The sequence below is a fragment of the Pinus tabuliformis genome, chromosome 9, assembly GCF_031772625.1.
Source record: "Pinus tabuliformis cultivar Carrire ecotype Pingquan chromosome 9, CPIR1, whole genome shotgun sequence".
Classification (NCBI taxonomy): domain Eukaryota; kingdom Viridiplantae; phylum Streptophyta; class Pinopsida; order Pinales; family Pinaceae; genus Pinus; species Pinus tabuliformis.
This window is the reverse complement of record NC_142307.1, coordinates 1,586,854,242-1,586,869,780: the sequence shown is the minus strand read 5'-3', so window position 1 is coordinate 1,586,869,780 and position 15,539 is coordinate 1,586,854,242.

The window sequence follows — 15,539 nt, the reverse complement described above, 5'->3', positions numbered from 1 at the left end:
TAATAATAAATCAAAAACTTTAAGGGGAGAAATGTTACAAAATACCTCATCCGTAAAGGGCTTGATGTTGTATGGAAGGTGACACTACTGGCTCACACAAAGATCCCATCCTTGGTGAAGCCACCCAATGGTGTACAGTTGTGGATGTGTTGTGGTCGATAAGCCCAGCCACTTCACAACCTCTGCCGAAATGAGTTTCTTTTGGCTCCCGCTGTCGATAATGAACTGTAGTGGGGATCCCTTTACCCACATCTGGGAGTGGAAGAGATTCTCCTCCTCCTTTAGATCTTCGAGTTCCTCTTTCTGGATCTTCGTGGTGGCAACAATGGTGTTGGGCTCCGCATCGATAATCTTCTTTCCTTTGTCATTCCCCTTGTCAGGCTCTAACTCAGAGTTGGAACATGAATTTGATTCTAAAACCTTTAGCTTGGCCACCAATGACTGCTTGGCCTGACACTCACTTGTGTTGTGAGTGGAGCTCTTATGGAACTCACACCACTTTCCCGTGTCCTTTTTCAACTTCGCGGCACTGTTCTTTTCTTGCAACTTTGGCAGGTTGTCTTGGGCCGCCCCGCCTTGGCTTTTTCCTTTATTCTATGGTTTGGGGGCACCTTTCCCTTGCTTCAAATTCGCAGATCCAAAGTCTCGCTTCTTTTGTTTAAAATTTTTCTCGACCTTAACAGCATATCGATATGCCGTGCCAAGCGAGGAGATGTTCAGGAATTCTATTTCTTCCTGGATGTACTTGTGCAGACAGCTATGGTATTTGAGTATCAAATACTGCTATGAATCGTTAATACCTAACTTTGTTTGAAGGGTATGGAAAATATTGGTAAACTCCAGCACGTCTTGGTGTTGGAGGGAAATGTTCCCCTAGGGCTTTTTGGGTTGAAACCCTAGCAGACTTAAAGTTATCTATTCAAAGAAACACACATTCACACAGCCATTATGCTATTATAAGCAAATTCTATTGTAAAGGGTACGTACCTTAGGTCCTACGTTTGAGAAGGCCCTTAGGGTCCAAACCCTTCTTGGAGTTCCCTTCTTCTCTTTTGTCCTGCAAAACAACCAATTCCAAACACAGTAGTATATGGACAAAACCTTATAAAGAAACCATCTTCATGTTATAAATAAAGGTAGTTAGTTATGAAATCCAAACAACCATTTACATATGAATTTTAAACATGAATATCATAAACATAAAGAAGATTTATATCGGGAACCAAGACATGTGTTTCTTTTATTATAGACAAATAAAGTACATAACAAGGAATAATTTCACCCGAGTCACCTTCAGTAGGCTCCAAGCAAAGCTTCCTTCTGGATCCGTTCCAGCCTCAAGCCTCTAACAAACTCCTTCCATGACTCACTCCATGATGTCATAAATGGTGGATGAACATCAACACACAAGGAAACAAGGGTTTCCTATACAAATGGGGGAAGTGCAGAAGGCACAAGGGACTTCAGACCTGGTCAGGGGAAAAATCCCAGCATAATAACCTTTCTCTCTCTTCTCTCCTCCTTTAGGCCTTCCCTTTGAGGTCTTTTTATACCTCTCCCAAAGTAGTTTTTTAGTTGGGAGTTGGCTGGGAACAGTTGGGCCACGAGCACTAATAGGTGATCAGCAGGTAAAACCTGCGATCTCCACCCGAAAATAAGGAGTTTTATATTTTTTTAAGTGTTTTAATACATATACGCGGGTTGGGTATACACAGACCCGCGTATACACGTGTTTAACTCAGGGCAATGTCGTGTATAAGGGATAAAACATTGTTTTTTAAATTTTAGGACCAGGTCTGGAAGGAGGGGTTGCCCTAGGCCATGATTGCAGCATCACAAACCATAAGAGTGAGATTTGGAGCTATAATACTTGGTCCCTTCCATGCTGCAACATGGTCCACTTTATGTATTGATCCTCATAGCTTCCGACAGGGTATTACTACTCCTTGATGGAATCCCGGAATGAATTCCAAGTGGGTGCAGCTGAAAATAGTGAGTGTGTACTTTCATCCTTCTGCTCGCAGTAGGTTTCCTACCAGTCCTTGACGTGGGGGGCTGCTTTGAGAAGATCGAAAATAATCTTTTCCTGACTAGAAAAATCATGAATAGAAAAATAACCCTCTAGTAGATTTAACCATTTATCAACGGCATCTCCATCTATCTGACCCTCGAATATGGGGATTTCAAAATTAACTTGTACCTTAAACGGTGTGGCATTTCCAGAGTAGCTGTTGGAAGTTGATGCGTCGCCCCTGGGTAGCCGCTGAAGGATCTGGGCAAAGTTGTCCATCATCGTGTTCCTTTGTCACTCGAGGGCTTCTTCGAGCAATATTTTGATAGGATCTCCTGCCCCCTCGTCTTTCTTTTCATCCACCATGGGAGGCTGTCAGGATTTGCGAGGTTGGTCTTGCAAAGGTTCGACCAATTCAAGCCCTAACTCCTTATATCCCAACCTGGTTGGAGACATGCAAAGAAAAACAGAGAAAAAAAGTAGACCCCTCTAATACCACTGATCCGAATTTAAACAGGAAAGCAACAAATTACAGAGATAACCATAAACACAGAGATACAACGGAAATAATACAGAAATGGAAATAAACCAGCTAGGGCAATGGTAGCTTATCTCTAAGAAGAGATGTGGAAGCTACATGCCTCTGAACTCCCTTACAATGAGGCTCAAGGGCCTTTTTATTATTGAACAATAAGAGCAAACCCTAAACAACCAAAACCCTAACCCGAGGAGATGTAACACCAAGAGTTTATGGGCCCCGTTGGGGTGAGTTGGACAGCCAACTTCCCGGGGTCGTGACTTGGTCATATTATCTCTGTTTGACGTGCATGACAACCTATTGGAAAGATCTCTCCGAGGACTATGACGGAAAAATGATTTTAGAAAATAATTATTGGCCGGTAGATTTCCAAAAAAATGTCGTTTAGGGCCTCAAAACAGCTCCAGAAGTTTAAGACCTGAAAATTTGCTAAAAATAGTAAACTATGCTACAATTAAGGAAACTGAAAAATTGAAAGAAGCAATGGTGGGGGTCCAAGTGGAATTGGCGGGTGGCCACCAATATCCACCTGGATCACTAGACCACTTCCTAAGCTTTAGGCCTATTTTTGTAATAAAACAGGGGATCCTATAGGAACTAGTACATCTTGTAGATATCTTGTAGGAAATCCTGTAGTGGCCTGTTTTGAGCCCGAATTGAGAAAATCATCATTGAAGCTGGGATTAGGCCTCTACTTGACCTCCAAGCCATCAAAACCATTGTACCCCTCTTCCTCCACACTTGTCTCCCCTACCAAAGAACAAGGAAAGATTAGCATTTGCATTTATAAAATGAAAAGATAAAGAAAAATAGTTCTTTTTATTTCTTAATTAGCACATGCATGCAACAATTAATAAATCCTAGATCAGATCACATGCTCAATTAGTTTAAATCCTCATATGTGATAAATAGGGTTAGGTTAGGTTTATTTTACATTTAGTTCATGATCTTTATGCAATTAGAATATGTTTCTTTCCTTGTACTTTATTTCTTCCAATAGGTTAGGGTTTCCATTTCGAGCAGTTCATTTTCTGCAATTTGTTTAGGATTTGATTTTAGTACATGCACTACATTACATCATGACAACAAAGGAAGGACACATTTTATATTGCACATAAAGTGTTGATACCTCTTAAGTTTGTACTAACACCATGTTGATAATTAAGGTTGGTAGCCTTGGGAGTTGCAACATTCTTGTTGCAATACCAAGGCTCATCACTAAGTTCTGCCTCTTCTATTGGAACTTCTATAACACTTGCTTCTTCGTATATCGTAACTTCTTCTTCATCGCAATTGATAGCTTCATATTACCCAACCAAGTCAAAGAAGCTCACCTTTAAATTTATCCTCCAAAACATCAAATTCAACCCGAATTCTTGACCTATCTTCCTTCATACATTTCAACCTATACAAGGTTTGCAAAAGTCTCCCACAATACTCTAGACAACTTGTCATCATTTAACTCGGCCCTTGACCCAAGTCTATGTCACTATCAAACTGTGATGTCGCGCTGCAACCTCAAATCAACCCTTACACTTCGACCTGTTCACCCAACTGCCCATGGAACTCGTGCCTCCAATTACCCAATCCGTTCAGCTCGACCTTGACCCTGATGTGCCTTTACCACTTCCAAACTTCAACACTTCAAATCAGCTCAGTATTTCCCAAACCAAGCTCTGCTACCACCCATCATAGCCCCACGCTTGTGCGATGTAAGTCCACCATGGGCATTGTGTGACACCAACACAATTTCACCTTTTCAAAGCTACCTTTATCTGAACTACGCCTACTTCCAACACTTAGTCAATTTTTTGTTAAGTGTTCACTTATTTAATTATGTAGTGGAAATATCATTTATATTTAATCATTCAATTCTATGATATTCAACAATGTGTGATATTGTAAACAACATTAAAAAATAATAATATATATGGGAGGGGGAAACTCCCCAAAGTGGTTCGCCCCAATATTATATTATACTTCATATACAATTTACAATAGCTTTACAAAGGGGTCAGCCATGCCTAAATTCATGCACTTCCCAAGTACAGAAAGTGGCAGTCATTGGCCCAACCCAACGCACTTGCCCAAAAATACCAAGTCCACAAGTAGGGTGTGCCTAACATATGGTTGGCACCTTTCCTAAAAGAAACCCCATAATAGGTTCCCCCAATACTTCATAAAACCAACCCTTGACCCTGCCAATGACTTGGCTTAATTATGTTTTCAACTCTGTGTTGTGCACCTTGCTCACCTGCGATATCACAAACTTTCACATTTTTGCGATATCCTAGACTTGCCGTTTTTTGTGATCTACTTCTGTGATTTTCCTTGTTGAGCAAACTTTCTTCTTTTCTCTTGGTCGAATTCCTTCCACTCTTACTTATATGTGTTCAGCCAAAGTTAATTATGTGGGCTGACACCCCTTCCTCCATGGAGTCGGTCATTCAAGTTATGTGGATGCCCCTTCATGGTTGGGTGCACCCCTAGGCCAACCTACCTATCGGTGGGTGGGCTCCCCTTGCTGGGTAGGTGAACCCTTGTCTAGGTGATTTGTCTTACCACGTTATGCCCTCTTAGTCATTTCCTTCTTTGCTACATCATGCTACATGTTGCCCCTCATTCACCTGTCACTTCCTTTGCCCGTCGCTATCACTTGTTTTCCTTGCTCATCCCTGTTGGTTGCTTGACTTGCCTGCTACGTCACAAAACCTACACCCCACCTTGGTGTGGGCATGCCCATGGGCATGGGTCCATTGAGTTGGGTTGCTGCTATAAGTTTTCAATGTTTAGTGCTCCTTGCCCAAGTTGTGTGGGTGCCCTTCGCTCTAGCACATCTACGCCTCTCAACTCGCCCTCCAATGCACACTATTTTCCATGTCGCCACCATGTTTCCCCCATCGCATAGGTGGGTGCCCTACCTTCATGCGGGTGCACCCAACACGGTCAAACTTCGGTTTGTTGACTCTCCTAAGTGAGTGCAACTTGTCATGAGCACCCATTGGCCTTGGTGCCAACTCAGGGCCATGACAGGAAGTGTCACTTATCATGTGAAGCATAGTTTTGGCTTGTCTCAATGGGTAACTTTTGTGGTGATGAGTCCTACTAGTCATGTAGACATGTTTTACACTCATTCCCAAAGTTTCATGCGCTGCCACACACGTGTCATCATTTTCATCGCAAAGTGTATCTTTTGTGTTGCACTTGGAGAGGTATGTTCCATTACTATCACATTGAGGAAATCATGTTGTTCTTTCTTTTTGAGTGATCAATTTTGTGTCATCAACTATTCCAAGTGTGATCATGCTCTAGTTTTATGTCTAGTCACTTGAGCCTCACTGATCCCATACTTATAATTATCTGGAAAATTTTGTTCTCGGGCAACTTAACTTCAGTCTACCTTCCTGAACTGCCCATTGCGTAGTATCAGCCCCCAAGCCCTGACCTTGCCTCTTGGAACTGTGCATTGTGCATTCTTAGTGCTCATTCCTAGTCCTTGAGTTCCAGAACTGTGCAATCCTTGCCTCCAGCGAACCTTCTTTGCGCATTGCATAATCTCAAGAATCAAGCCTCAAACTTGAGCTCTTGAATTGTGCAACTATGAAATCACTTGGCCTCTCTCCCTCCACAACTACACATTAGGAAAATTCAATATTCAAGCATCAAGATTGAGGCCTTGAACCCCTCAACTGCACAGTCTCTGAGTCTGTTCTCATATCCAAACTGCACATTGGGAATCATAAAGCCTCAAGATTGACCTCTTGAGTTCCTCAACTGCATATTCACTCATCCCAAGCATTCAGAACTATGCACTATGCAGCCTCAAGCCTCCATCTTGAGCCATGGAGTCCCTCAACTACACAGTCCCTCTACCCAGGCCCCCAAAACTATGCATTGTGCAGTAGCTTGAGTCTTTGAGTCCCTCAACTGCGTAATCCTTTGACCCTGTCCATCCTGAACTACGTATTGCGTAGTATAAATCCTCAGTCCCAGACTTTGGACTCTGGAACTACACAATATCTAAGTTAGTCACTCAACTAGTTACTAGTTCCATCCCTAACAAGTGATTTCATGAAACATCTTAGGCTAGGGGTTTATTAGAATGATTTCATCTTGTCATGGATGGATTGCAGTAGCAGGTATTCTATTATGTTAGGATAGGATGATTATGAAGGAGATGGAGAAGGAGACCATGTTATAAAGATAAGATTATCATTAGGAAAGAAGACGACAGAATTTTAGATTACAATAGAAGACCAAATATTAGGACCACATGAAAAATCCATACTAATTCACAACCCTTTGGAGGGTGGATATGAAGAACAAAGCATATCTCTCATGAAGACAAAGTATTGGATACATCTTTTATTGAAGACAAAGCAACAAGAAGGACAACTTGGCACTACCACATCATCATGCAGTCCATGTCATTGGTGTCATGTCATATCTGGTCGCGAGTCATTATTTGCCACATCATTTGTGGATTATGTAAATTCAATATTGGAGAAATGTAATGTAAAGTGGAAGTCCAAGAGTCATCCATGTAATATGAAAAGTCATGTAGGAAGTTGAAAGGTCATTGAGAAGTCAAACAGTCATGATGGTATTCCAAGAGTCACAAGGGAGGTGAATGGTCACTCAATTTGTTATATATACACCCTCATTGCTCATGTAATGGAATTTCACCTTGGCTCCTCCTACTAGGCATTGGAGAGGAAGATAATTGTTTTGGAGGAGCAACTGCTCTAATGCTCCACTATTGGGGCTAGTGGTGTTCATTGTCTTAATGTATCTTGGAACTTTTGCTTAATTCAGAAGCTCATTGAGCCACAACGATTTCATGCATATGTTGTGAATGTTGCAAGACTATTCTTTGAATGTTTGAAATGTATATTGTCTTCATATGTACTAAGAAAATTGAACTATTTTAGTGACTTTGGTATTTATCTTATTGAATGTGTGTTGTATTTTCTTTAACAGACGTTGCTTCCTTGTGAACTATTTCACTGGTTGATCAATGATTCATTCATATATATATGCTCATGTGCCTTTTCTAGATTAGTACTATTACTTGTCTTTAAAGGGCCCACTTTTCTCTTCCCTTTCGGTAGAAGGACCTTGATACTTTCTGTAGTTGAAAAATTCACAAGTCATACTCACATACTGATCTGAAAATACATGTGTATTACTCTCTTGTGTTGAACTTTGTAGCCAAGTAAAATCTACAAGGATACATTACAGTTGAGTTGATACTCCAAATCGGTCTCCTATTCCAAATGGTGTGAGGTCTAATTGGGACTTCACATTGGGGATACCCCCTTGGTTGAAAATTTTCCAACACCATCAATAGTTTGGTTTTGTTTTTCTCAAATTTGGGGAAAGACCCTCTTCTTGTATTTTGAAAATCTATGAAGGAATGAAGCTAAGAATAACTGGATTCCGAATAAACATGAAATAAGGCTTCAAAAATGACATTTGAAAGCAAGTTTATCTCCTTCATTTTCAAACCAAATAACATGTTCGAAATTTTTCACAAATGCAAGGCACAATGAGAGTTGTAGCAACATAATGCAACATCGATGGGAGGCTTTTGGAAGGGAGGGAACTTTCTTGCACCATAGGTAGAATAGTATGCCAATCACAAAGTACTCTTTTTCTATTTTTATGAGAAAAACATTAGGTAAATCTATATGACAACCATAAATTTTATTGCATACTGTATAAATGAAATGGAGCTAAATGGGTCATGACTAGTACACAGATAGTTTACATTAACATGAAAAAGGAATTTTACACAAATCCATGCTCAATGCAACCAAACAATGAGTTGACTCTAACACATGTAGAGTTAAAATTTCACACAAATGGATGATGGTAGGATAATAATCAATCGAATGGGATTAACCCATTAAAAAAATTTAAACATACATAGATTGAGAAACATCATGTTGAAACTAACATTAATTTCTCAAATAAGAGCAAAAGTAACCCATATATTTGTCCTAAGCAACTAAATGCAGTTGAGATATGATTATAGGTAGTTGTTTCTGGTATCACCATGTTTCAGACAATAATCTCTTTATATTCTCCAAGCTTCCACCAAGCAGAGGTAGCCCAATGAAGAATGATTACAAGCTACAGGCTACAAATAGAGCTTACCAAGGAGGCTCCTATTTCTAAGCACATAACTGCCATTAAATTCCTCAAATACATGTAGCTTTACATTAATAGAGTATGGGTTGTATACTTTAATCAAGGTTTAATATATGCCAAAAAATAGTTGCAAAATATCATGTCAAATGTCTCCACGTCGAATTTCAAACCAACATCACCGCCATTACTATAAATATTTACATTATATGAGTTCCTTTGTGCCACATGCATTGTGTTGCACATAGTACTTTTCCATATATTTGGGGTTTGAAATACCAATAAATAAGCATGTTTAATTACCCTTTCTATTTACTCAACATGAAAGGTAAAGACGCATACTTCACAATGTTTGTAAATGTGCTTTAAAATATGCTTAATGTAACTTGTATGAGATTGTGTATGAGTTAGCTATACAAATTATTACAATCTACACAAAATGGATGGATTGACCATCATAACCCCTTTGATTTTTTTTTTTTCTTTTAAACCTTCATATTTACTTCATTATGCCATCAGTGGCCAATATAAGATATTTTTTGGCATAGAATGAATCATAAAACTTTGAAGTAATGACCAATAAGTTTGGAAATACCACTTTCTTGGTGAAGACTTCATAATCACATATAACTTTCAATGTTATTTTCATACTTTAGTGAATGATGAAACAAGGAAGACTATTTTCTCCCCACGGTCATGTGTTAATTTTAAAAACTCCTTATAACAACCTTCACTTACCAAAACAAAATTGCATATTTGTAACCTCACTCGCCAAATGAGAGGGGACCCCACCTACCATTTTATTATAATTTCATTCTTAAACTTTGTATTCTTTGTTTTTTGGAGGAAAATCTTTAAATGTCGTATTGGCTTGCATTTTTGAAGTTGGAGGACTTAAGATTATGTCAATTCCATAAGGAGGGTTGTGATAAATAGTTTGGAACTCAGGATCTATGGGGCGAAATGAGTAAAGTTTTAATAGTGAGAGAGTGTAAGCAAGCTGCCATATGGGAATAGGAAACATGGGATGCGAGAAGTGAGAATGAGAGATAACTTGTGTTGTTTTTTTGCAGGAAAAAATTGAAAATACTAGCAGTGTAGCATCATCATCTTGCACAAGAAAAATGCATCATATTTTCTTGTTTAAAAACATTTTGTTGATCAAAGGTAGAAGATGATAGCATAAAGATATGCAGAAGTTCACAATTTTATTGTTCATATCAGGCAAGGACCTAGATGTAATAATCATATGTTGTACTCAAGCATGAGTAATGTAAGAAAAAAGGAAAAGAATACCTAAAACAGAGTAATGTAAAAGAAAAAAGAAACAAAGGGCAAGGAAAATATCTTATCGAAAATAAAAACAAGAAAAATTGAGCTACGTGAGAAGAAAAAGAAAAAGAAATGGTTGGAAAGTAAAATAATATGTACAAACAAAGAGTAAAATGCATTGTTTTATTCCTTATCAGCCTCAATGTATTGCTTGAGGTGAGACCCACTAGTCATGTAAGGAAAGAGACAATCATTATCATCCTTGAGAAAATAGGAATTAGTTCCAATAGTAGCAGCAATCATAAAGGGACCAATCCACAACTTATGAAACTTTGAGTGTTTTCCCTTTTCTACATGAGAAAAATTGCACAATAGGACACTTTGAGCAACTTGAAAATTGACAATTTTGTACTTTTTATCAAAATATTTTTTAACAACTTGTATTCATATTTTCATATTGTCAAGTGGGTGATTTCTTTGTTCCTCTAATGCCAATAATGCAAGGATTATTTTAGGTATGCCCGTGGAATTCAATTCTTCAGCCTATAGAGCTAACCATAAGGAGGTTAATTCAAGGTCTACATGCATGACAACCTCTTGGCCATAGACAAGTTGAAAAGGAGAAGATTGAATACTTGATTTAACCATGGTCCTATCTTCCTATAAGGCATATTTCAGCATAAAGTGTTAGCTTCTTGGCTTATACTTGATGATTTTTTTGAGGATTATGATTAAATTCTTGTTGGTGGACTCAACCTGGCCATTACATTGTGGATAATAGGTTGATGATGTAGAATGATTGATTCTATACTTAGCACAAAATTTAGTAAATCTATCAGAAATAAATGCTAGCCCATTATTTGAAACGATCTCAAGGGGAAGGATAAATCTAGAGAATATATTATTTTCAAGAAATTCGATTACTTACTCATCATTGGAGTTTTTAAAGGAAAATGTTTCTACCCACTTTGTGAAATATTCATAGCAACGAGGATAGAAATATGCCCAGTAGATGAAGGTGGATTAATAGGGCCTATAAATTCCAATCCCCATTTCAAAAAGGAAGAATATGGTATAATTGGTTGTAAGGGTAACACATAGAATTTCTCTCTTATGACAACTTTATGGCATTCATCACAAATTTGGAAAAATTGTAGCTATCCCTAAAAAAATTGGCCAATAGAAATCAAACCTTAATATTTTGTGGGTTGTAGATTTGGCAACGAAATGGCCAACAATTTTAATATCACAAAAGGTATACCCATGTGAAACATGTAATAGTTTGTTGGCTACCTTGTCATCTACACAACATAGAAGAAGTTTGTCAAATGATCTACAGAACATAATAGTATTAATGATTAAGTATTTAGAAGATTTGACACGTAGTCTCCTTCTTTGAGATTTATGAAGAGTATCTGGACATGTTTTTTTTTGCAAATAAAATATTATATCTTTATACTATGGATGATATACAAGGTCAATTTGGTCCTCATTAATTAGATGTTGGGCCAAGTTAAGGTAAAAATCACATCTCTTAATTTTTTTTGAAGTGATAATCATGAAATCATGTTCTTGAATCTTGGTAAGCCAGTGTGCCAACTTCCCAGACGCCAATGTTTGAGAGAAAAATTTTAACAAATAATGGGACTCTTACCTCTATGTTCTTGCCTAAGATATATTATTGAAACTTCTAGATAGCCTTAACCAATGCATAAGCATGATTTTCAATCAATGAGTACTTAAATTTTTCATCTGATAAATTCTGTCTCATATAGGCTATAGTGTGTTCCTCACCTCGATAATATTTTGCATGAGAATACTTGAAATGGATTCCTCCAATGCATTAGTGTATATGATGAATTATTTGGAAAACTCATGTTTTTTCGGGATGGGAGTAGAAGCCATCGCTTCTTTAATATATTGAAAGGATCTTTGGGTGGATTCATCTCATTAGAACGTCTGGTCTTGCTTGAGTACATTATGAATTGGTTTAACTATTTTCGAAAAATCAAAAATAAACTCTCAAATAAAATTTATTTTTCCTATGAAATATTGAAGTTATTTTTTATAATTAGAGCTGATATATGTTTGATTGCCTCAAGTGTATCTAGTTCAATGCTAACACTAGCTTCAACAATGTGTCCAAGGAGTTTTCCTTCAAATACACCAAAGGTCGACTTTTTGGGGTTCATAGACATGCCATATCTCCTGCATCTTAGAAATACTTGTTAAATTTTCATAGGGCTACAATGTCCTTTGATTTGATAGTTTCATTTCTTCATTAATACATTAAGTTCACCCTATATCATCATCACATTATTTAGATCTACACCATTATTCATCAACATATGAAATTATATAGAAAGAACAACATCATCATCATCAATTCACCAAAACATAAAGGAACAATAGAAGAGAAGCATGCACACACATAAAGACACCAGGATTGGTCCAAGACCAAGGAAAAACCCACTATGGGGAATACCCTTGCAAATATTCTTCTTCTTAGATTTTCATCAAATGATTCAGAAAAAGAGAGTGCAATGATCCATAACTTTACTTATCTAACTATAATATCCATGAAACAAGTCTAATCATGCATCTAATCAAAACCCTAAATCTGAGGATTGTAAGGTGTTGCCACTAACTGTAGACAACTGTTGGATATTGTTGTCATTGTGTCAAACACTGTTGTCACTGAGTGAAAACTTCATAATACTGAAATCTCATCTTTGTTTCTTGGACATAGTGAGTAGGAGTTGTGTGAGTGTCTACAACAGATCTAGATGCTCTTTACATAACTGGATGACTACCTCTGGAACAAATCTGGATGTTCTCAGATGAACTAGATGAGGGTGTCTAGGGTAAGGTTTGAAGGAGGAGACCCAAATCTGTCTCTGAAACCCTGGATGTGCCCATAACACACTGTGACAACTTCCAAGGCTCCCTGGATGTGGTCAAGACCATTGTGTGACAATGTCTAGGGACTAAAATTCCCCATTCTATGCCAGCATCGAAGATCCAAAAAACCCTAGACAATGTGAGCTTTGACCCTGAGATTCTAAACCCTTACATGAACTTTTCTTCGACAAACCTGTGCGAACCAAGACAATAAGAGAAGAGATGATAGCCTAATCAATATGTCCAAATGAGTTTAGGTATCTTTTATTTATAGGCTTTCATGAGGGTCCACTTGAGGTTGAGGCCGACCTAAGTAGTTACAGATGTAGTTAGGGCCGACACAATCCATAATACATGTATGAATAAAATAATTCAAAACTCAACTTCCGCTTGACCAAATTGGGTGATATTTAGGTCAATTTTGGTCCTCTAGAAAAGAGGAATCTAAAGAAATCAGCATATTAGTCATTTGAGTTGTATAAGGTGGAGTTTTACCGTAGTTGAAAAAATTAACACTCCCTCTCAACTAGGGAAAATTCCACTTGCCAATATATGTCCATCAATCAATATGCTATTCTGGAATCTTCAAGTGTCATCATGTATCACCACGGATAATCTATGTCATGTAGTAATCATGCCATGTCCATCTCAAGGGTCTCATCATCACAAATCATCATTGTACATATTGATCTATCCTTTTCATATTCCTGCTTATCTCTTTATTGTTCTTGCTCGAATGTTGAACATTCTCGAATCTAGAAGAAGAAGAATTTGTTATCGGATGGGAGATTAAGCTACCACCCTCTATCCATTAGGTTGCTAACTAGAATCTCTGCCAATGGGCTGTGACCTAAAATATCATCATCAATCGTCATCAAAGAGCATATCATCAAGGAGCACATCTCAACTTGGAACCACATCGGGGAGCACATCTCAACCCAGAATCTCATGGGATATTTATACATCTACAAACCCATATCTAGCAATAAGACATCCAAACACACATGGGAGCACTTCTCGACCCTGAGATCATATCAGGGAGCTCAAGCTCAACCTAGAATCATATAGGGTCATCTCAACCCATCCTATTTCCTACTGATCTTCCCATCGATGACCTTGAATGGTCGTGTGGCAGAATACATGAATCATAATCAACTTAGGTTGTACACCCAAAATACACTCTCAACTCATTGGCTAAATGAGGAGCGGTAGTCTCGACAAGCCAACCTACTTGTGTGTATGATGCCAACTAGGGTATACTTTGCAAAGATCAAGTAAGAGATAAATATTCTCTAACCCTATGAAGATAGGGGGTAAATATTCTCCAACCCTATGGGTAATATATAACGATAACTCCCTATTGTCTGAAGTTCCCTGTTATGAAACTAGCTCAAAAAAAGATAGAATGGATAGATCAACGCCTTAGAATTCAGCCTCTTCGAGGGGGCAACCTCCTTTACATTACATAAATGAATAATTCTTAGATGATTCAAATGAAAAACCCTCCTTTCTATATATGGGAGTCTAAGGAGTCACAATATAACCCAGCCGACCTAACAATAATAATATAAAGCCACAAAAATAACAACAGAGGAATTCTATGGGGCACAGTAATAACAATATGGGGACAATAGGGGCACAACAATATTAATAAGGGATACAGCTACAATAGTAATGGGGTAATCACTAGTATTATAGGGACCTAACATGCCCCTCTCCTTCAAAAAAGTGTTGTCCTCAATGCTTGAGTAGTTCTGGATGCTTCTATATAAAATTTTCATCCTCCCATGTGGAATCTTCAGCGGATAAGTTCTTCCATTTAATAAGATACTCTGAAATTGATCGATTTCATAGCTGTCGAGTTCTTGTTTCTGTGACTGCTTCCGGTTCCAATATAATTTTTCCTTCCTCGTCAAGTTCTGGCAATATTGTTTGAACTAGGAGCTTGTCGCCTATAACCTTCTTTAAACATGAAACATGGAAAACTGGGTGCAATTGAGAAGTTGCAGGAAGCTCAATTTGTAAGCCATAGTACCAATCTTTTGCAACACCTTGTACGGACCATAATAATTTGGTGATAATTTATTATCCTTCTTAGCTTGCTTGAGGGACATTTTCTTATATGGTTGTAGCCGTAGGAATACCCAATCACCTACATCAAAACTTCTTTTGCTGCGATGTTGATCTGCCTGTTGTTTCATTCTATTATGTGCCAACACGAGGTTATCCTTTAAGAGTTGGAGGACTTGTTGTTGATGTTCGATGTGATGTTCCACTGCTTGAACCTTAGAATTTTTTCTTAAATATGATGTGATGGATGGTGGCTGATATCCATAAAGTGCCATAAATGGGGTCATTTGTTGTTGTATGGAAGGAATTGTTATACCACCATTCAGCCAGAGGCAACCATTTGACCCATTGTGTCTGTTTATCAGATACAAAGCAATGAAGATATCCTTCCAAAAAATATTTTACTATCTCAGTTTGCCCATCAGATTGAGGATGATAAGATGAGCTATGAGCTAACTGAGTACCAAGACAAGAAAATAATTCTGTCCAAAAATTTCCAGTGAAAATGGGATCTCTGTCACTTACAATAATCTTTGGGTTTCCATGTAGCTTTTGAATTGTTTCCATAAATGCAGTAGAAATTGTACTGGCTTTAAA